The following is a 24,230-nucleotide window of genomic DNA, read 5'->3' as shown; positions in this document are numbered from 1 at the left end:
GGCGAGAAATTATGTCCATCCAAAAATGAGGACTCCAAAAAATATGTTGAATAAAAGTAAGTCTGCAACATACTACAAGACTAAGTTTACATGATAATTTGATATATACTTCATTTTCGTTAACAGTAATAGCTGGTATATAATTCGATTTTAAGAAAACCTTAAATACAGGAGTACATTTTTTATAGTTAGTTCAGTTTTCCAAGGTCGTATACTGAACATGTTAGATAGCCTAGATTAGTCTTTCACTAGGAGAAAACAAGAAATCCATCCCATCTTTTTGATAAAATAATAGGCCAATTTCGGTATATCAAAATTCAGCCTGAAACAGTAGACCTCAATACGAGGTTCTGGGGAATAACTACAGAGTTTGTGGGGTTTATTCCCCAGAGCCTATTGCTGAGGGCCTTGCGTTAGGATGGATTTTAATGTATCCAAATTGGTCTATTATAATAGTCTACAAAAGCGAGTGCAACATTTATGTTTTTGTCTATTTCAATTACTAGGGACGCAATTCATTTGCTTCCAGGTGGTTTCCAAAGTGATATTAATGGACAAATTGAAACAAGCTAAATGTAAGAGTTTCGGTCAATGTGCACTCTGAAAAAGCGAACATTGGCGTCATTCAGAGAAACATAATGGGTGCAACCAAAGTGACAAGCGCTGTAATCAGTTACGCAGGAATCTCCGTAAATTTCCAATGCAGCCAATGTGATAAGTCACAAATATCCGAGCACATTTTTGCGCCAAATGAACGCTATTGTTTATGTCTCTTTAGACAAAAATAAGTGCAAGTTAACCAAATCCGGTCATCCGGGTTCTCAACACACAAATTCTCTTAACAGGGGTCGGTGCATTTCTTATTAAGTCGGTATGGAGAATTTGTACTCAAATTGCAAACTCTCAATCAGCAGCTCTCTCACACACCCTGCAGTGGATGGACGATTGATTATATTGTCAATTCTCTTCTCATGTATAATTTTCTAAATAGTGAAATCATGGCAAGTAAATACTGACAGCTCACGTTCTCGTCGAGCGAAGAAAGAGTTCAGAAGGTTTACGTGTTTTGTTTTAGAACGTGAAAATAAAAGCGCGTTAAGTTATCATGCGTGTCTTCTCACGTCAGCCTGGTTTATCTACCAAAAAACGTCCTGAGGATCGAATTTGTTTCTGTAAAATTATGCAACATTTACTGATATATCTACCTCCTGAAAGACAAAGCTATTTGGGAAGTTGTTGCGACAGAGAACAAGTGGATAATTGAGGGAGCTAGAAATCAGTAGCAGCTGCATGTTGGTTGTAAGAGGAAAAATTAGGTCCCGACCAAACTACGCAGGAACAATTGGAAAACGGAGGTTTCACTCTGAAAACGCATCAAATGATTTTCGTCCCCACTACGCCAAAGGAATTTAAAGACGCAACAATCACCGTTCAATTTGCAATTGGCCGGATTTGTGTTTGCAGAAAACTCGGTCGATCAGAGAAATTATATGATTATCATGACGCTAGCGTTTACGAAAAGCTACGTTTTCAAAAAGTTATTTCCGTCCACGCGAAAACGCAAAGCCAGCGTTTTCAAATTCCCCCGGTTTGAAGAGCGTTTTCGAAAAGTTTCGTTTACGCGACGGATTAGTGTGGACGGTAGGTCTAACCGGAGAAATAAAGCTCCGTTTTCAAATTCCTCCCGGGTAGTGTAGACAGAACCTAATTTGTTTAAAAGCACAAGAATCAGCGGTCATTTTGGATTCGTGTTTGAGGACGATTCAGGCAAGGAAATCACATGATTAGTATGACGCCATCCTTTTCAAAAGACTCCGTTTTCGAAATGTTTTCCGTCCACGCGAAAACGCATGGGCGGCGTTTTCAAATTCCTCCGGTTTGAAGAGCGTTTCCGAAAAGCTCTGTTTTCGTAACCGATTAAAGTGTGGACGGTAGGCCTAACCGTAGAAATAAAGCTGCGGGGCCTAAGTTATACTGAACCGAGCATATTGTAATATTCTATGACAAGAGCTAATTTACAAAAGAAATGGTCGTGTTCCCAAGCGGAGATATTAACCGTTGTTCTTCGAAAGTGGCGCTAATTTTGCTCAATACCGTGAGTTTTGCATGAAAACATTTCATCGTGACGGTTCACAATCGTTTAAAGCGACCGAGCTTGCAGAATGAAGAAAATCCGCTTGCGAGGAAAATATGCAGATTAGGTCCTTAGGCGTTTGCAACTCCAAGAGCGTTCAACATCTAAATCTTGCCGAGCAACGAGGTGACGGGAATAATGGTCAAAAAGCAATGAGGGGATCGATGACTAGGACTAATTCTCATAATTGAAATAAAAAAAAAAATTAAGGCCATCTCTTGAGAGAATTAATATCTCGAGCACGGTACTGAGTGAGTTAACAATGTCCTGGGTAATATAACATTTGATGGCACGTTTTATGTGCTTATACGAAAAAGATTCCAAGGTTCAACATCTAACTTTTACAAGTCGCCTAACAAGTAGTTCGATATAATTGAAGTATGCAAAGAGTTTGGCTCTTCATGATTTTAGAGTTTTGATAAGTTCACATCGCAGTAGCAAAAGATCGATTCTTTTTGACTGTAAAAAGACACCCCAAAATCCCCACAAAAGTAGTTGAAGTGGTTACTGTAAAAGCGCAGTAACACAGGTGCAACGAAAGCTTTTTGTAAGAAACAAACAAGTTTATTAAGACTGAAAAAGACCGATCGGACCGTGGGAACCGATCAAGTTATTCTGTACACCTGTCTCACCGGCATCATGCCAAACAAAGGTCAACAAAACGCTCGAAGCATTGACACGTGTCCCGGTTACACCCCCACGTGTGCGATGAAATGATCAAGCGTTCGAAAACACGATCGCAAACGCGCCAACAATGGTCGCGTGCGCGTTCATTTGCTCGAGAAGTAAACACACCGTGGGAAAGACGGAATTTCGGCAAAAATCGCAGCAAGGATCCGTTTGTGAGAGAATAAACAAAAACTGTTGCAGGTCACTTGATACACGCACCACACAAAGACCTGGCTAGCTGCGGGTCCACTTCAATGATTTTTCTTTCAAAGGTTTGGCGTAACTACAGTGAAGTGTGTTCGCTCTTTTCAAATTGCTTTGCATTTCAGCAGGCACCTTTTTATCATTAACCCTTCATCGATAACTCGATTTTCCGGGAAAAAAAGGTACGAATGAGAGGAAATTTCATGAACGCTAATTTGAGGTGAAATTAGATTGAGACGCCAAGCTCATTTTGCTCAATGTTGTTTAGCAGAGTAAATCAAGCCACGCGCTGCGCTACCACTTCGAGCAATATTTGAACTGATGTTATTTGCCATTATTCGACTGATTACCACGGGCCTGCAATCAAACAAGCGATCTCACGAGCTATTTTACTAATGTTGTGATGATCCGGTACAGCTTGTTTCGTATTTTTTCGTTGCTCTCAAATTTTAACACAGCAGCAATATAAAAGTACGTTAATTTTCCCACGGTTTGCACATTGAAACTAGATGACACCTAGTTTTCACTTTTGTTCAGCACATGGTGGTTGAATGGAGCGTCTTTTCAATTTTGAGAGACGCTATTCAATGAAAACGCCACCTGAAATCAAATTATGTCGCGGTGTCGCGGCCGCGAAAAAGCCAAATGCTCGCAGGCTTTTGCGGGTATATTGATTCTCGAAGGCGCGAAAACGGGATTGGATCAAGAAAAACAGGAACAACAGATGGCTGAAGAACAATCGCGCACCTGCCACGCGAATAAAAGGTACACAACGTTGCACGTGGCGTTAATTGTAATTGTGAAAAGCTAATTAACCTGTTCGAGCTCAGATCAAACATTCGAGGAGTTTAATTATGCCCGTTTTGATTATGCCTGCAAGTGAAAAGGGAAAGAAATTTCATACATTAAAGAAACACGCGGCAATTTTTGAGTGACTTGAGTTGCTCAATTGAACGTTGTATAAATTGTTACAAATGTGTCTTTTTTTCCCCTTTTCTCACGCGGTTTCTCATTTGTGAAGCACGACACCGTTTGTTTTGGTTTTGTGTAACTTCGTGCGGAATTTGTTTTACTGAAACAACACGAAGCCGAATTTATTCTTTTGTGTGCAGGACAAGCACTTGTCTGACCCTTAAGCAGTAAGCGAAGGTCGCAGTTTTCGTGTTGTTTATTGCTGGTGGCGCTTGGAAGATTTCTTCAAAAACCTGCTGAATTAGCTGCGGTAATAAAACAGGGCAGGAAAAAACAGGTGAGAATTAATTCACTAGAAGAGCAACAACAAAGTTTTCTTCTTAAAAAAGTTGACACGTTCACATAAAGAAGCACGCGCTAGCCGAGCATAAGATCAAACAAACCAGCTAATTCTAATTTTGTTTCCGTGTAACCTTAAATCGTATTAAGTTAGAGGAAATAATGCTGCGTCCTCGCACAAGCCACGCGTGTTTTTCATTCGAATTCTTCTCAAGTACTGAGCTGCTTGTGATATCAGCTTTAGCGTTAATTCAGAGAGAAGCCGAGTGTAAAGTCATTTCTGTGTAGGTGTCATGAATATTGTCCGTTCAGGAAAAAAAGAATACTAGTTATTCACATTGTAGCGCACGCCGTGCCGATATCAATCTCCAAGCTTTCAGAGCACGTTTGCGGTGAAATCGACACAGGAAAGGAATCCGTCTTATTTTTAAAAAAAAATGCCGTTGAAATAGCCATTTAGTTTTCAATTTTTTTGGAGCAAAGTCTATTAGTAATTTGTCTATAGTTGACGGTAGACGATAGCGTATTACTTTAACGTGTTTAAAACAAGGCCCAGCAAACAGCAAGAACAACAACAACAACAACAAAAACAAAATATTACTCTACAACATGATTGACAAGCCCAGTTCCTTTCATGATAAACATCCAACTTCTCATTACGCTATCGATAGACTTTCAAACAAACTGGTGATGAGAAGAACGAAAATAAATGACTTTTAAATTTAGCGTTTTGTTGCTGTACCTTCAAATTCTTACAACTTACATTAAGAAGAGAAGAGAAGAGCAATTTTGAGTATGAAAACTCGATCGTAGAGTTTTTGTTATCATTTTTGCATGCCATTAAAAGAGCTGATCAGTTCATATGCCTAATAACCAAAGAATATTTTATCTCGCGTTCCACGACATATTATAGTTGTTCATCATGTTTTGATAATCTTGACCAATATCGGTGAAAACTTCATCACTGAAACGAAAAAACTATTCTCCTATTTCCATTTGACAATTCTCCAGATCAAATGATCTAACTGACAGACTCAAAAAAGTCTTGCATGAATTATTTACCGCCTAAAGAAACGTTAATGGCCATTTAACGCCGTTGTATTGGTCGGTCACGCTTAGAGCTAACAAGCACCCTTAAAAATACTACAGCATGCCTGTGACATTTGTAAACCTTTTAAAATAGCTTATGTTTGGTGCATAGCTTCAGGCTAAATAGCTTTCATTATGCATAATAATACTTCACCATGCCGCTTTTTGATGTTAGACTGGTAAAAATACACTTCACTTCAAAATATAAAACTTCAGGCGACTAAACGGATAGTTGAGTCTCGAACTCTATCGGGGTAATTGAGAGTTGTCCTTTAATTCATCGGCCGCAAGAATGTATACCTGTATGACAAAATCTGACCATGCGAGCTTACTGCTCGAAGTGTAAACAAGCGTGTCGTGACTGCAAAAGAGTAGAAAGAAATCTTAACTTCCGTTTCTGACACCCAGTGTCGATTTCGAATCAGATTATGCAGTTCTAAAGTCTGTCGATGAAACCTTAGTGTGTGACCGTTAAAATGAAAGTCTGCTCATGGAGCAGGACTTTCGTGTGGATCTGTTTGTTTGGAGCAGACACTTTTCCATTCGAACGCATCGTACCGCATTGGAAATTTTATTTTAATTTCCTGGAGCCAATCCTAAAGAAACATTATCCTAGGAGACGGAGAAGATAAAGTGGTTATTTTTCCATGGCGCTACATCGTTCATTCATGATAAGATCCTAGAAAATCAACAGGAAGCTGCCAAACTCAGTTAAGACTAAAGCGTGCCGATTCAGACAATGTTGCGATACATCAGTTTCAGGTAGTGTCGTGAAGTCTCAGCAAGGTCTTTGCCTAAAATATTGGGTCAAAATAAAGGGAATAGAACTCCTTTTTGTCCTCAAGCAACCTACAAACAGCCTGTTGTTTTGAAAATCGAGTTGATTTTGCTATCAGAGCCACCTGTTATTAACATTTTTTTATGTCGTGTTTCGCCGTTAAGGCCTTTGATTCCTGATGAAGTGAATAAATGGTTTCTGTGTCACTCGCTCTTTGTTCATTTTTAACACCTGTAGAATACCCAATTCATACAAGCAGGTGAATCGAAACAACACACTCCCTGGTGGGCAAAACTTCTGAAACTTCAATTCGCGCTCTACTTCTCCAAAATAAAAGTAGAAAAGTTACTTTGCCTGCGAGTATTTCCACGAAAAAGTCTCCAATGTGTCGCGTAATTATAAGCTATTGTATTTAAATACTTTCAAGCTTTTGAAGACGTAACGCATTTCAAATGTATTTCTATTTTAGCGACGTTTTTGCTTTTAGTTTTCCTTGCTTCACTGGCATTTTTTCTTCACCCGTCAACCCATTCAATTTTATAAATGACAGCATCTTTGAAGGTTGATAGTTATGTCTGAATTTTTGTTTCTAATTTTCTGCAGTCTGACCATAGTTACTAACTACTAACTATGGTCTGACATGATCTATTTGCTTTTAAACAATGTCACACCGCAAGTGCACTTCAAGCGATATTTCAAGTTCGTGTGTGAATCGACGCATGACCAAAACACACTTATTCTTATCAACGGCTTTTTGGAGCCTTTTGTGAGCGCACGTTTTGACTACACCGCATTTAAATAAGAAAAGTGACTTGAACTCTTTATTTACTGGAGCGCAAGTTTGAAAACCCCAAAGCGTCGTAGCTAAAGACTTTGCTTTTGTTCTGTGACAGTTTGAGAAAAATCACCGCCTTAATGCCCAAAAAGGCGTCTGCATATCGTTAAGCCGTACACTCTATTGTCTGCGCGGTGGCAACGAACTCGAGGCGAAGCAGCAGGTCAGTTGGTAAAATTTTACTCTCGCTTCTCTACGCCGACTGGCTGGAATCTGAAGGGTTTTTTGGAAGATCTGGCGAGAGAACGATAGAAGAAAGGTCACAGTGAAGGGAGAACAAATTTACAGCTTCAAAAGATCCCGAAAGTTGAAATATTGGTCGCTTGAAACTGGTATAAGGTATAGTACAATTTTCCTGTTGAATTCAACGGGCACACTTTTGCTATTAATCTTGTTGTTCAGTGTCTTTCGCAGCCACGTTCAATGTTTAGTTCCAATAGATTTCGACGAAGAAATTTATTTAGCTGTGTAAATCACTTGTAACACTCTTTTTTGTCTTTGAATAGTGTGTAAAGTCTCACGCTGATAGCAATAAATCGAATGGTAGATTACGGATTTTAGCCATGCAGGATTCGCTCGAACATTCAGCAAAAAGCACGGCATCAAAAATCGTATACCATGTAAAATGACGATGTTTTATTTTGCGTGGGAAGGCCACAATGTTTGCTTAAAGATCTTCCGTGTACTTAATTATTGAACTTCATTCTTACACCTTTACTTTGATCTTTTTTGCATTTGGACACGAAAATTACCAACGCTGTTTTCTGAAGCTTCCTGCAACGAAACTAACACCTTAATGAACTTCGATTTTGGCGAATTGGGTAAAGGCTAGAAACAGCGAAGGCAATTTTCGCACACTGAAGCAACAATATTTACAAGTAAAATCTAAATATTTCTAGGTTCACCGGATTTCGCGAGCAGCGAAGCATGAAGACGAATGAAACACAATAGCAGTTTTTAAACAACTGAATTTACGTTGTGGGCAAACGGTCTTGAACAGCAGTTGTAATAACTTCGAGCAGTGTGTGTGTCATGTCGAACATAAATTAGCTATGTAGTTAAACATATGATTTTGAATCGCGGTTCTAGGTTCGCAACAACAGATCAAGAGCCTAGGAAAACAAATCTCAAAGTCGTATTTGCCAGTTTAATCGGTGAAGGTGTTACATTCAAAAGGGCATCTTGTCGTGTATGCCTTCGAAATGAGCTTGTCTTTCGCTTCAAAATCCCGTGAAATTTGTGATTTTATCCCGCAAAATGCTCAGGCTTCCCTGTATAAAGGTCTGTAAAGAACTTTTATTTTATTCGGGTATCATAAAACAACAAGATGTGTAAACATAGATGCAGATTGAATAGATTTGAAAGGAGGCTCACGAGTGTATATATCGCTAGAAGGAATCGAGAGCGGAAAGCAATACACGTATTCGTGGAGATTTCAGATATTGCTCTAATTTTAAAATTGCGTGTTGTTTAAGTACTCTTTAAGCAAAAAGTCAGTGAAATGAATCCGAAATAGAACACAATGCCAATTTCATGCCGAAAGCTCGATCTCTCAGAGAAATGACACAGTGATTAATAAGTACCTTTTATGAAGGTGAAAGTTAAATCTAGCTAGAGTCAAAACTAAAGGATATTTTTACACTTTCACAAAATAGTATTGAAGGACCTATTCTGATGTGGTTGAAATTTGTAAAATATCGGACGTTGCTATAATTTGCATGCTATTGTTGATTCTCCACTTATTTCCTCTCTTTCTGCGCTTTTATGGCCCATATTTCCTGTTTGCAAGAGGTAAGAATTAGTTTTGAAGTCTGGCGCCGGAAACCCGTTTGTAAGACATTTCCCACAGACTGCATGGCGTAGCAATGTCCATTTTTGGCGTGCAAGGAAAATACTATTTCCTTTGGTTCATTTATTTATTGGCTGGCAACACTATGTCATTTTATAGCGACTACATAAGTATGGCTCTAAAATGTTAAATTTTCCATTCTAGCTGTCGCTAGTAGACAGATCTTTTCTAGAAATTTCCGTTTAGACCTCACTGGGTTTTCACTGCATCCTTTTGAATAGAGAACATAACAAACCTCTGAGGTCAACATTTGCAAGAAGTTTACAAAGGCTAAAAAGGCCTGCAGCTGAGAATTTTCTCGGGGTGAATATTTATAATCACGCAAGACAAGTTTAAAAATGTGAATCAGCTAAGCTGATGTTTGTTTAAAAAGAAGATCATTCTTAAATTTGCTCTGTCTAAACTTTTCTTAACTTGATGCAAATTTGAAATTTAGATGAATGTCCACAACCACAACATTGAAAAATCTTTTTTCTTTGTTTCTTTTTGTTATAATGCATTCGAGAATCTCAATGCAAACGCGAAACACTGTTCGAAGTCAAAGGTATTCCTTCAGCTGCTTTCAAACTTAGACCGTCATTTGCATTTGTTTCTATATTTCTATTACATTATTGCTAATACAGTATTCATTTATACTCACTTATGTTAACACTTGAAATGGATACATCAAGTTCGGTGTCTTTTGTTCTACTCCACTTTGGTCTCTTTTTAGAACCGCTCAATACTAGGAAACATACAAGTATGTAAAGCAACACACCGTAACTAAAAGCATTACAACTTAATTAATACCTACCTTGTTGAACCAGCGCACTATCGACGAGTGATATTTGAACTGATGAAGAAGTTTCCTTTCAAAATGTCGCCATCTTGTCTCTCGCGCGCTGCGAATGAATATCAGTGCATTTATCAACCACGATTGATTTTAGCTGTGTTTCTTTCTTACGAATAAAACTCATGACCATGTTTATCCTACTTCTCTTCCGCGGCTTCTTTTATGAGGCACAAATTCCAATTTACTCGGCTCAAAACAAGGTTTTCTGATAACAATTTGTGTTCCCGCCAAAATACTTAAGTTACAAATTTAAGTGGTTCTTGTATTGAGCAACATTTCGCCGCCGCGCTTCTTTCACGGAAAAAAGAGGTACTTTGAGTATTCGAAGGAAGCGATGAGTTTTATGACTGACGATGGATACTGCAAGAGATAATTTGACGAAAGTTTCAAAATCTAGAGATTGCAGTTATGGTCTTTACTGAAACAATGAACATTACAGTGTTTGAAATATTAAGACTGGCTTTCACTTCATGTTTTCGCTGCCTTCTTTCTCATGGCCAACATTTCATAAACGACATGTGTCATGTTATATCGCATGGTGGTGAAAATCTAAAGAGGGAGATAATAAATCAAAAAGGAGCATGTGCTGGACTGAGACGGTTTACGAAAATTCGCTGGCTAATATAATGTATGTATGACGTGGCATGGCACTATAAGAAATCATATAAGAAATAGTCCAATCGCTCTTTGTTAGATACAAATAAAATGTTCTGAATTTTGATGTACTTAAGAACCAATCACAGGAAAGCACTAAGAACACTGACGAATCAGGAGTGAATGAAAAATAAGGTTATCGCAAGTGTATACAGCCAGACGAAAATTAGCACATGTGAGTTTCAAACACCTTTGTTGGTATACGCCTTGTCCATATTAGAAAAATACCGCCGACTGGTATCTCTCTCGTACATTGTGTTCAGTTTGAAGTTATTTTAGTTTTTATAATGGCTTTTCTAGCTCTCAGTTGACTTTTTATTTCTTTGAGTTGGTTATAATATTATTTTTACTCGAATATTGGCTATTTATTTTGCTATCAGTGGCTCTTTCTATTTTCAGACTATTGCCACTTGTCTGTTCTTAGCGGAGTTGACGTTTGTTTTGACTCTCAGGCCCCTTTGATTTTCCTTTCGCGCTATTTGTAAGCTTCGTTCCAAAAAGCCACCCACGTTTATTATATCTTGCTTGCGAAGCTTTTCTGTGTGTGTGGTTATTTGTCTTATCTCCTGCCTTTTCTTCAGTTTTGAATCTTGTGGTTCAAGTGATGAAGTAGATTTCCTTTTACGACCCACACAAATAATGTTATTGCACTCTCCCAGGCAGAATTGCTTATTTCCTGTCTTGTGCCGTAATGCTTGTTTTGTTTTATTCCATTTCGGAAATGGTCACCGAGTGACCTTCTCAATTCAAACAAAAGTCAGGAACTCTGTTATCACCCAGATCATACAAATGGGTCCCTTATAACTTGTTTACACAACTCACTTAAAAAAATGATATTAAATTTAGCATTCTGTTTTCTTTGAAGCGTTTTTATCGATACGTAACAATTTTTTGTCTATTCTCCTGATCACTTGAAGTCGCGGCATGTGAAAATTAGTTTGAACAGATCGGTTTGATCGTCGGCGCCATTTTGACAATGAGAGAAATTTTTGAACAATGGAGGCGCTACTTCTCAAAGTAATCATAACTGATTTCAGGAAACCGGTTTGGAGTATAAACAAAATCTATTGCTTCGTTATCTGCAAAAAGAAACACAGACGGTAGATTTTGTGAGGTTTTGGAAAGTACAGCACGAGAAGCTTACTTATTTTTCTGTCACGGATATGGCCGTGACACAATTTGTTTTGGAATTGGTAACCTGAAAATACGAAAAAAAGGCTTGTACTGTACTCTCCCGAAATTCTGTGGACTTGCAATGGGAAAGTAATCGCCATTTTGTTGTTTCCGATATACCTTAGCAGATTTCAGTAGTAAATTAAATCTATCTTATTATGGAGTACAATCGAACTTCAAAACTGGAACAAAATATTTTCTTTGTAATGCGTTCTTTCCGATAAGAATGTTTTGTTACCGGGAAAGGCGGAACCGCAACACCGTTGCTTTAAAGGCAGCCGCATCTCGAACCTCTTGTCATAAATATTGATGAGAATTAACCGCTGAGCGAGCGTTATCAATCCAAAAAAACGTTTATCTTTTTGATCTCTCACTCAAACTTGCTGGAAAGTGCCTGGTTATTTGTGCGTGGTTTGCAGCAAGAAGTTTAGTCACACTTTGAAGTTAGAGGTACAGCTCGTAAACCGGTTGTAATGATAATACAGGTTATTTATAGCTTGAATTCTAACAATGTTATATACGGTGCAGCTGTTAAAGTAACAACTGTTGTAAACAGCTTAATTCGAATTCTCAGTTTTTCCGCTAACCTGTACACCAAAAATGAAACTTGAAAACTCAGAGTGTTAGAGGTTTTGAAAACGTCGGAAGGCAGGCCATCTCAGTTCTACCTTCTACTTAGGAGACGAGCAAAATTAACGCGACACACCCATATCTTGCTTTGTTTTATATAAAATTCGTATTCCGTGAAACCGGATCTAGACGGAAACTTAGTCCGGAAACTTAGTGGCACAACCATTCTAAAATGCTGAACCACACTATCTGTGATTTAGACACCTACTTAAAATTATGGATTAAAACTTTGAAGCTATTGTTTTAATTTCCGGCGGGTATATTTATAAACATCTACCAAAAATAACCACCATATTTTTGCAGGAATTTTTGATAGCTTTTTTTTTTTTCTTTTCAGTATTCCAACTAGGATTACGGTGTATTGCGCAGAAATTAGATTATTAAACAATTAATCTTCCACTAACCGATGTACGGTCGCTACAAACATGTTCTTCGAATTCGCACACGCGCGTGTGTTTGAACAACCGCAGGAAATGCATTGTGTACTAATTAAATAGCTACAGTTTCAAGAACTGAGCCATGTGAATTGCAAGCGTTCAATAGGTTTCCACATTTACTTTAACTTACAATAGCTTTTCCGGTTTGGTAAAATACTTTAGGAGTCAAGAAAACCTAGATCTTGGCCGACTCAAGTTTGTATTTTTTTTTTATCCTTTCGACTCGAGATATTTCCATAGTAACTCTCAAGTAATCCACAAAAACGCGAACAAAATTGTTTTATGAGCTATCTTTTTGGACAGAAGAGTGGATTTGGATGAAATCGTGAAATCGTGAAATCTTGGCAATGTCCTGGTGAAAAAAGCTTCTAATGTACAGTCAGTAATTTTGCGCATTTTAGAGAGTTACTTTTTGCATAGAAGATGGTAACAGAACATAATAAATGGTATTCAGATCAGCAAACCGTACACTGCACACCGTCGTAAAATCTGGTGTCTGCTTAATGATGCTTTTGTTCTTCGCACGTACATCATTGTTGTCTTTAATCAGTTGATATAAAGAGGCTGCTAGGAAGAAAAATGCAGAGATAATTTTTAGATTTCTGTAGCAAGTTTTGTTAGTAATTATTACACTGTAAGTTAGTTACAAGTTCTTTTCTTAATCGGGATCCCTGGCGATTGTTTTGGAAAACGGGCTTACAAGATAATTAAATCGCTCTTGGAATATCTTGGAGTAAATTAAATGCGGAGATCGCAGATAAGAAAAAAACCACTTCGATTTACTCAAGGGAGTTGAGCTACAATCAAAGCCAATCTGCATGGAAACTGCCAAATGCGATTTCTTTCCTTGTACAATTGAAACAGCCTGAACGTAATTAATTTTGCACTTTCAAATGTAAACTTTGTCCGACCTTTCGGCCATGTTGGCGCGTAATGTTTGCATTTCCCCGCGAAAGACAATCGTGGCCTCATACATCAACAACAATGTATTGTTGACAATGTGTAAACATTCGCAGCCTGTAAAGTGGCACCAGAACCTCTTTCAATCAAATCCCGGCTGTTTTTGCATAAATAATGCGACGCGGTTATTAAGTAGCGTAGACGCGACGAAATCCCGAGTAAATCTTGTTTTGTTGATCATCGAACGTGGAACTCACGAGAAAGGTACGCGACGCGAGACGCCTGTGTGAATTTCAAGTCAAGCAGAGCCAAACTAGTTTCCGTTGCAGTAGATTATTAAATTCCTTGTAAAGAAGTATCGCAGCTAAGGTAACAGCGCTTGTAATCACTTCATTTGACCTGCATCTGCATCAGGGGCAAGGCTAAAGAACATCTGCTGGTTTAGCAGAGTGAAGTTTCACAAGCTTTGATTACACTGCGGTTAGACGTTGAGTGTTTTTTTTTTTTTATCGTTCCTAAACCACGAATCCGAACACTATGTTTTTTTACAGGAAACATTGAATGAATTTGACAGTGTACCGGACCGCGGGCCTGTTGTTCCAGCAGAACAAAGCGGCAAAAGTTGGATTGTGAAGTCAGGAGCTGTCATTTCGGACAGGGGTGAGTTTTCCAATGTTGTGCAGGCTAACCGCAGTTCAAAAACTACGCTGAGACCCGCTGCTTTTTTCGAAGCGCAAAATTTATATACAAAGTATACATTCTTGCGGTTGTGAACTTCATAACAGACCATTCTTTTTGTAGTGTATTTCATTCACAAAGCACAGCAAGGATAATTTGGTCCAGTGATTACTCTATACATCAAAGTTTTCTACCAGTCTTTAATTTAATAATTCGACTCCTACTCTTTACTTGAGTAAAGAGGTCCAGCGCAACAAAGCTGAACTACCTCCAAGAACAATTGTCTCGAAATTGAGCGAATCTTGCGAAGAATTATAACTCGTTCTTGTTATACACGCTCATGAATATAGAGTAACGTTTATTGAAATTCTAACGTGTACGATTAATTTGTAAAATAAATAGATAAAGCCGAAGCGAAGTTTGCAGAGGAAAGGGTCCGTAGCTGGGAGAGAGAGACATTTGTTAGCAATCTAATAGTTTTTCAGGCTGCCTTAGTGATATATTAATGCGGATATGGACTACAGATCTAACGTAAGGCAAGGTAGTCAGTTTAATACAACATTCTAGGTTGTCCTTCATTGACAATCTTTAAAGCAAGAAGTTTGGCTGCAATTGAGTTTCCAGATGATGCTTGTAGACGCAATAGATACAGTTCCCTACGTGCGAGGCAGCGCTGTTTTAAGTATTCGCTAATCGACTTAATTTATTTTACCAGCGGGAGAATTGTGCCGGTTGTCTAAACACAGATTACTACACGGAATCGAGTATTGCTTTTTAAATGTAACAGAAAGTTGGTTCATTAAATGGCCAACACGATGCTTATTTGAGCATATGCTCTGAGTGATGTGTTGAAAGATAGAACCTGCTAAACGCATAGCGCTTGAAGTTTTCAGCTAGAAAACAGCAAGCTATGTCAAAGATGCAGCGAAAATTGATTACAGAAATAGGATTTCAAGGGAATGTAACGGTTGGTGTACATCGCCTCCCTTATTCTTTACTTCCAAAGTTTATATTTTAACTTAAACCCGCGCCTCCATCTTATAACTTATCTGCCCTGGCCAGGTCAAATTCTCGAATATTTGTTTTTTCAAAGCTAGGAGTCCACAGAAACTTAAAACGTAGGGTCACTGACAGGAAATATAGACAAAGATCGAATAAAGCTGGCTCGAAAGTTGTCATCAACGAAAAGTAATTACATTGTATTATAAATACCCAAGAGGGGCAAAATGTTTATTTTGTCAAGGAGAGTTTGCTGTTTTTCACCGCCTATTGCATAAATTGCTCTACCAGGTCCCTGTTGTTTATTATTCTAAACCGCGGAGCTTGAGGGCTTTATTATTTTCGTTCACTTCCACGTCATTTTTGTGGCTTAATCTTCTTTATGAGAAACCCATTAATCCGATATCTGAATTATGACGTGTCGCGCGAAACGATGCTAGCTGACGGTTTTCCATTTCGCGCGACAAAGAATCAATTGCAGCTCACTGCAGTTCTCAGTATTAATGTTAGATAGTTGCCAGTTTATCGCATTGTTGGCATCTCTAAACGAAATTAATTTCTAAATCTCTTTCTGTTAAACATCCGGTTGCAGAATATTTGAACAAATATCTCTCCTCAATGGCGTATTGAAGCCGGCCAAATCACTACCGCATGGATGGCCACGAATGAAAGTCTATACACATGTTATCACACGGAGTGCCCAGTTATCGATAATGTAGCTTGCCGCTTTCTTTAGGCTTTCGACGTAGCTTTTTATAGAAAACGGACTTATCGCTTTTCAATTCACTTATCTTAGATTTCTGATAAGAGAATCTGCGCTATAAATAAATTAAAATGAATTATTGAGGTCGGACCGGTCGATTCTGAGATTAAGCGGTAAACTTTTTTCTTATTTATAAAAGACTATTCAGTTGTTGTTGTTTTTTTCTTCCTACGATACGATGTTTAGGATTTATTAAATTGACCTTAAAATATTTTAATTTGTGCTGAGTGCATTTCCTGCATGATTGACCACCTTCCTTTCATGGAGCGATTTTTCAGTGACCAACTCGAGCATAAAAACCGCAAAATCGCGACGTTTCTTCAGTTTGTGTATAACAAAAACCGCACTGACGAAGAAATCAAATCGTTACTAACCTTTAGCCGGTTTTCCAGGCTTTTTTTTTTTTTCGTTTAGTTCGGTGGAAACTTGTGCCTACAGCGGCCATTATAAAAGTAAAAAACACCAATTTTTGAGAAAAAAATACTGGAAAATATGGCCGTTAAACTCATGTGAGCCTGCGTTTTAACGCTAACAGAGAGCAAAGGAAATGGCAGACAACATATTCGGTGAAATGTCGAAATTGCTTTGACCTTAGGAAGGACTTAGAAATTTAATTAACGGATAACTTGAAAATTGATCGAGAAGAAATACGGAAACGATTAAGCAAACGAAGGTATATTGTGATTTTCATTTTTAAGAGGGATTAAACATATAATATGAGCAATACCAAGCCGCGACAATGATACATTTTGGAATAAATTAAGCAAATGAAACAATGGACCCACGGAAAATTCACTGTCTTCACTTGTGGCAATGTGTTTCCGATATGAAAAACCTTCGTTCAGATTTTTTGCATTGTAAGGAAAAAAATGTTAAGAAAGCCTTTGAAATCGCGCCAATACTAACATACGATATAATATTGAAGGAGATAAGAAACGCAGGAAGCTTTACTGAAAAAGTCATTAAAAAATTAACGACTTAATCTTCTCGCCAAAAAAAAAAGGTCTTGACTTAAAATTTTAAAATCCGAAATTTGAAAATAAAGGAAAAGTTATGAGCAAACTGTAACAAGAATTCCATGCTCGCTTTGCCGGAAAAAGAGCGTCTCTGTTCATAAACCGCTTATTACAAAAGGCTTTGAAGAAACAAAACCACAAAGAAAATGGCCTAGTAATTTAGGGAAAGGCTATCAAACATGTTCGCCACATTGTCGCGAAATACCTTGATGGAGGTCGCCAACAATTGATTTGTTTATTTATTTTCTATTTTTTAACTGTGCATATTTCTCACATTATTGAGAGAATTTTTGTGGTGAATAAGTCGAACCCACAAGGTGGTTCATTGTCCGCCGGGCTTTTCCGCTTTAAAAGGACGTCGCCTGCTTGCCAACTGTAAAAATACTTTTCCAAGGATCTCGTTTTAATTACTGGGAAATCAAATATTTAAACGGAAGCCACAAATCAGGTAAATCCAACCTGTAATACTGATAAATCTGCTTTTGGGATAAGCACACATTAAAGTTGTTACTGAAAAACCACAATCGACGACAAAGTCGATCCAGGGGCCAGTGTCAGTGTGGGCCGTGTGGGGAACGGTAGACCTTTGACTGCATACCAGCATTGGGTAAATCCAAACCATGTACCTCCAAATTAAACTGTAACATAACAGGCCATAATAGTGGAATTGATCATCTCATGGAAAGCATCTTGATGCAGAAAACTCATCGTTCATTAAGAACTCCGCAGTAGTGACCGAGAGTTTTGTAAAAGTATTCTCAACCTTTGTTTTGTACCTAAATAATCCATTTTATAAAGTTTAAAGTTAGGTAGTCTGAATTCTCAATTTAGGAAATTTTCATCCAGGTTGCGTCCACACAGAAATGTTAATCTTGGCCGAACGTCACATGTCGGGTACATCACAAGAGAAATAAAGGCTAGGAATGCGCAGACAGCATCATACTTCATAACCTTCATATTTGCGCCAACTCGTGAAATATCGCACTGCATTGTAAATTACATAACTGAAATAAAGAAGAATCAGTGAGTCAAACCGAAATGCATGCGTATAAGAAAAAAGGATAGAGAGAAAGAGAAATCGAGAGGGAGAGCCTTGCTAGTTTAGATTCCGAGGAACTCAAAGAATTGGGCGTTTCTCTGTTATTTCAACGCTCTCTAGCTGAGTATGATCACCACAGGACAGAAGACAACACGCACTCCTAAAAAAAGAATCGTGTCGTATTTAGTTGTATAAGGTGACCTTTCAAGTGCAAAGGGAGAGCAAATTGCAGTAATTTCAATTAGCCCGCTACGCACTCATTTCATGACATACACACTGCAGTCACTCTCTCAGTACCTCATGCTGCCGGCAGACCACAAACATAATAACGTTGACCGAAAACGCCGATTTTAATCAGATAAAAGCACGTTCCTGATCGCCATGCCCTGATTATATGGACATCTTAAAAAAGTTACAGAAAAACCGAGAAAAGAAATGACTTTAATTATATGCATGTAACGCGAGCGTCAGCGAAATTTCGATTGTAATTAATGCTAACTCGCATCCGAGATCAAAATATTTCTTCTTTTTACAGATTGTCTACCTTTTTGTTAAAATTGTCTCGATCTGCCAGTTTGGTGTGAAACAATACTTCTTCCTAGTTTACTAATGTATGATTTTTCTCTTATTCACTTTTATTTTACTCATTGTTGATATTTCAATGCAATCGTGGACTGCGAGATGTTAATCGTAAGAATGATTTCCAGTGAAGGTAAAGTCGGGAGGCTCGAAAAGATTAATTAATTGCTGAAATCTTACATGTGAAGGATCGTAAATTATTCTAAACAGGAACCGTAGATTATTTCAAGGTATATTATGAAAAATAATACATGTATTCCTAGCAACTGAGTTGTAATTCCGAGCTCGGTTTTCATGAAAGGTTTACATAAAAGAGTAACGTGGACCTGTGTGTGTCAAATACTGGACGCCATTACATTGAGTCTCGTCTTGTGTATTGCTGTAGTTTTCTTGAGAATTTTGTAGAGTAATCATAAATCAGTACTTATCTGTGCGATGTCTGTTTTGGCGTTGCCTCGGGCTATATTCCAGTATGACATATACGAAGTTCATTATCACACAGTTGAGGTTCATTGGCGATTATTATACGCCAAATCTCGTTCCCAGGATCTTCTCGGCGTTAAATCTATGATGCGGAACTGAACGTCACATTGGATTTTAACACCAAGATAACCTAGTGGGACGCAGTTGACAGGTCAGACGCACGCTCATAAATCATTAAGGATAGTGGTCATCACTGAGGAGTTTCACGAGCGTATGTATTTTTCGTTTTGGACCAAAACCAGCTTTGTGCATTTGCAAAATTGCGTATAACTCTGGCAAAACCAAAGACGAATGTAATCAAATCTAGCCAATCACGGCAAGCGTCATTGACGAGTTGACCAATAGGAAGTTGAGGCGGAAAATGCAACCCGAGTCAAGCGCGGGAAAACGCACTCATGCCAAGTTACGATTGGCTAGTTTAGTTTAGCTCCTGCTTGGTTCGACTAACAGCACACGCAGGGCATTTCTAACCAGTAAGATCTCTCAGCAAGCGCCATGCATTTTCAACATTCATTTGAGAACAGCCTTCACAATAACAAAGCCAGAAACGACATTCACACCCTCGCAAGGTTAAATACATTCTGCATAGTTTGGGCAAGTTAACGTTTCTAATCCAAGACAATAACAACCCATTTCCATAGATCTAAATTCCTTTTGATGAAGAAGATAAAAGGAAAAAAACAATATAAATTTATAATCACGGTCTCAGACTCCAAAAACTCACCAAGTCATTTTTGTTGTCTGACATAAGCTTTCAAGCATTTATGTCTGAGTCCTGTTAGCTTTGATCGCTATCGAAGCAGCTACATTTATAAATGGGACTATTGTTCAACGACAGACGTTTTAACCCATTTTCTGTCACGATTGCGGTGATTTCTTGTCCAAGCAGAAACTAAAAGAGGATCTAAAACCGATCAGACTCCAGAAATGTTTAGATCTTTTCGACTCTTTAACAATACCGAGATCCAGAAATTCGAAAGGATTCACAGGACGTCTGAATCGTGATTTGCATGGACCTTTTTACCCCTACATATAGCTAGTGGGAAATGTTGACCTGTCGCATCAAATCCGTTGTATTTAAACTTCTTTAGGGATTTCCGATCGCTGATGACCTATTATAGTTTTTACGAAATGTTTACACGAAACATCAGCATGATCAGTGTTATTCATTTGTTGCCTTTTAATAGACTTTCTTTAAAGAGTTCCGGCGAGGATGATCGAAAAATAAAAATAAAAATAATTAAATAATAATTCCCTGAAGTGTGGATTAACGGCTTTAGAAAAGCAACAAACATGACATGGAACTGAAAAATTTTCGAGGTATGCAAACTTAAATGGCTGTGTATCATTATCTGTCTATCTAAGCTGTAAAGTTGCCTACAAAACTATTCTGTCTTCGAGTGACGTTGTGATAAATTCTGTGACAGTAATGGGAATACTTTGACTATAATTTCAAAATGCGTAACGTAAAATGTTGGACTTTGCAATAAAAGCAACCCGGGCTTAAACTGATAAAATAGAAATCTAATACATCAACAGGGATTAATGTTAGGCCTATTTAGAAAGATGAGTCTTTAAGCTTCTCAGTGATCATATCAATCAAACAGGTGTTAAGGAATTCCAAATCGTGGGTGCAGCAATGGAGAAGGTTCTGAATCCACAAAGGTGTTTACATATTGCATCAAGAAGTGGAGCGTTACTTCCTCCATGCAGCGATTAAAAAACAAAGATTTTCTATTTCCGCTGACCTATTCCCGTGTCCTTTTTGTGTTCTTTCCAGGGCTGACGCCCGCTAGTTTTGAAATTTTCCTGTTTTAGATTACGTAATAGTGTTTCGTCTGAACAACAAACTGCCTGTATCACTGAAAAGAATGTCTTGAGGTCAGCCTTCAAAGACCTCAAAGCCAGTAACATAAATGAAACTTAACAGATATAATGTCAGTTACATAACATTCTCGCAAGCCTCGGTCCCTATCCTGGGGAATTTTTGATGCGGTCGTAATATTAGAGGCCCGAAGAAATTAGGGACAGTTTCATCGGGGTAAACCAAAAGTTCAGTTACCTTTAAAGATGGTTATTTTATAAATTCAAATTTGTAGACAATTTAATCATCTTCGATCTTGTCGACGAATAGCTTGTCACGGTTAAAACGATTATTTGCTTTAATCCGGCACGGGTTTGGCGTGTGCCCACCCTCTTGGGCAACCTTTTTTCGCCCATCTTAACCCGAATTCACTTCAGTGTCGTTATCACGAAGATTACAATAACGGCAAACGCCTCGTGACGTCATCACCGTGTTGCATGACATTCAACGACAACAAAGTTCATATACAGTAAATAAATGTTGAAGGTGTATTTGGAATACGCGGTTAAGCACAATCACCGTGGCCAGATTTTGTGGGACAACGTTGAGAGATTTTAATCTTCAAGAACCATTCAAGTTCGGTTGGAACCAAGCTGCTGAGATCGGTTGCCCCCTCGCGTCCAACGGTGGTTAGTCATTGCTACTCTTTTTTTCATGTTGACTATTCTTAATTATCAAATACACTCTCTCACAAATCACTCTCTCCTTAAATGTGAATGAACGCAATGGTTGACAACAACAACAACTTGAAAAATTCATGTGCAAATGTAGGAGGGTGATAAGTGCAATGAATGGAACGGCAACTGCAACCTTGATTCAGACTCTGGGAAGTGTAGCATCGTTAATTTTCACGGCGTGGATGTAAACTGCAGGACATAACAGGAGAATAGAAGTCGGTGTTTTCGCGACAAATACCATTTTCTTAAAGAGGGCGTTCTCTTAAGGAAAACATAGCGATCATTGCAGCCTCGATTTGTCGCAGGTTTTGCGCTATAATCCGCTAAAAAAAAACAACGACAACAAAACGAGGAAAAAAGAAAACGAAATACGTGCGTAGAGAAGAGGGTATCTGTTTTTAATAGTTTAAGGTCATGTCCTCGGAGTTGATATCTTGAAACAGCAAGAGCCTTCGGAAATGTTCCAAGGACTTTTTTGGCTTGGGAGTAAATCTTTTCATCTGTAAAATAGGGAATTAATCTACCATTATACTGCCGCCAAAAAGAACCAGTTAAAATTTTCATGAGTACAAAAAGGACTGAGGAAAACAAAGAGAAGAAAGATTGCCTTTAGAAATGAATGAAAGAATGTGAAAAACAGGTCAGGGAGGTCACCACAAGACACTGTGACGAATTGTAAGCTAATTTGTTCTATGAAAATTGTTACATGGATATCTTGAGAGCAAGAACAAAACACAACAAAACGTGCATCGTTTTTGCAGCTGTTTGTTTTTGGTAGCTTCTGCGACATGGTAAAAACAAGAATTATTTTTCCACTTTTGCATACTCTATTTCAAATTCTGTTGACTGGCGACCACATGCGCACGAACTCACTGAAACTCCATTGTGTGTCACTACAGGCTAGGGACGTACTACGTGTAAAGTCTTTGACGCCGACATGTGAGCAAAACCTGCCGGCGGGTAAATAGAAAGCTAAACAATTCAATCTGCCTTTGAATTCCTAGGCGCGAACAGGTGGAAACTTTCAGGTGGTCTAAACGATATTTTTTTTTTTCCAAAAGGAATGCTCTAAGTTATAAGGGTCCCTTTCTGATTGTTTTGTGACTGGATTTACGGGCATCGAGACAGATGACAAATCAACTCAGACAAGAATAAGATTCTTCTATTAAAAACTTAATTAAGATATGATAATCAGTAGTTAATTAGGTTAATTGGAACTTGCTTCAATTTCAATTTGTGAGAGACTCTCTTAAAACCCGCGCATGAAGTAATGCAAGCTACACTTAAGCAGACTCGACGAACAACTTTTATCAGAAACACGCCATACAACGATATGAAAGATTCTTTTTGTCTTCAAAACAGCAAACCCCATCGCGTGAGGTTCCGCACGAGACAGTCAGTGGATTTTGTTTTGCCAACTGATAAAGATCATAGATTAGAAGCAAGTGCTGTTAAGGAGATGATAACATCTGCACGGAAGAAATAACACATACACTGAAAGTACAACCAAAGTGACAAAGACATTTGATCAGCGACTAGCCATAACTACATTCTTTTGTCATGAATGTTTACAGTACTGTTTCACTTCGTAGAAATCTTGTGTTTGGTTAGAAACAGTTGCGATATGAGTTGCTAGTGTACCATAAGCACGTATTCTAAGCAATTTCGAAATACAGTAAATAACGTTCCTAGTGATATCTTTGATGTGGTAGACTGTAAGCATAAAGACTCTTCTCAGCTTGCAATAGCTTTACGTTTTGAAATACAGACAAATTTGTGCTACAAAAAAAGATCACCATGGTTTGAGTTCGAATTGATGCAAAGAAACCAGAAGATTTTTTTTTTAACAACGACAAGACTGAAATTCTTTGATTAATATCAGCCCTAAATGTTATAGAGCTGGTATATGTTGGTTAACACGTTTCACTATGATTTATTACACTTTAAAACCTTTTTTGAAATTGGAGGTTTAGACTTTCTAAAATAGTGCTCCTAAACAACTTAATGCAAGAGTTTAAACAAGGTTTTCATCTCGATTTTGACGTAATTACAGCCGTATCAAGAGAACGTGACTGTACAAAGCTGTCCTAAAAATATCACTGCTCATAGTAAGATAAGTATTACCGGTCTATTTTGAGATCAAAGAACTAAAAAGGCGTTACGGGTGTACTGTAATCTTGATAAACAGTTGACAACTTTAGCGGATGGATTCACATTGTGGGCGGCTGGAAAAAATAACTTTTGAGCTGCTATGTCGACGCCAATAATGCAAAGCAACTAAGGCTTTGATAGGAATTAAGGTTGTCAGGAGCCCTCAAGTTTGCTTTGCCATCTTACTCTTTCGTCTCTCAAACAGGTACGTTTTTCAAAACTACGCCGTAGGAATTTGAAAACGCAGCTTTATTTCTACGGTTAGGCCTACCGTCCAGACTAATCCGCCACGAAAACGCAGCTTTTCGAAAACGCTCTTCAAACCGGAGGAATTTAACGTCAGCTTTTCGTTTTCGTGTGGACGGAAAACATTTTGAAAACGGAGCTTTCCAAAAACTATGCCATCACGATAATCATGTGATTTCCTTGACTGAGTTTAACTCAAACACAAATCTAAAATGACCGGTAATTATCGCGTCGTGAAATTCCTCCGGCGTAGTGTTAACGGCAACATCTGATGCGTTTTCAGAAACCTCCGTTTTCAAA

At 38.2% G+C, this 24,230-nt stretch overlaps 1 protein-coding gene across 5 annotated transcripts in view; it reads left to right on the top strand.

Moving 5' to 3' along the window:
• The first annotated feature begins 6,889 nt into the window (after positions 1-6,889).
• LOC110045961 (uncharacterized) overlaps positions 6,890-24,230 on the top strand; it is a 27,932-nt gene continuing 10,591 nt past the window's right edge. The window contains exons 1-2 of one of the 5 annotated variants that reach the window (XM_089282978.1): positions 6,890-7,299; positions 13,987-14,095. The gene's annotated coding sequence lies outside the window, so the exon portion shown is untranslated. Of the gene's footprint in view, positions 7,300-13,608; positions 13,805-13,986; positions 14,096-21,170; positions 21,486-23,486; positions 23,890-24,230 lie in introns of those variants that run through there. The other 4 variants (XM_020751619.2, XM_089282979.1, XM_020751618.2 and 1 more) reach the window with 4 other exon arrangements.

Source organism: Orbicella faveolata, unplaced genomic scaffold (assembly GCF_042242905.1).
Source record: "Orbicella faveolata isolate gen_17 unplaced genomic scaffold, um_ofav_v1 contig_12, whole genome shotgun sequence".
Taxonomy (NCBI): domain Eukaryota; kingdom Metazoa; phylum Cnidaria; class Anthozoa; order Scleractinia; family Merulinidae; genus Orbicella; species Orbicella faveolata.
This window is presented reverse-complemented; position numbering and strand designations above follow the sequence as displayed.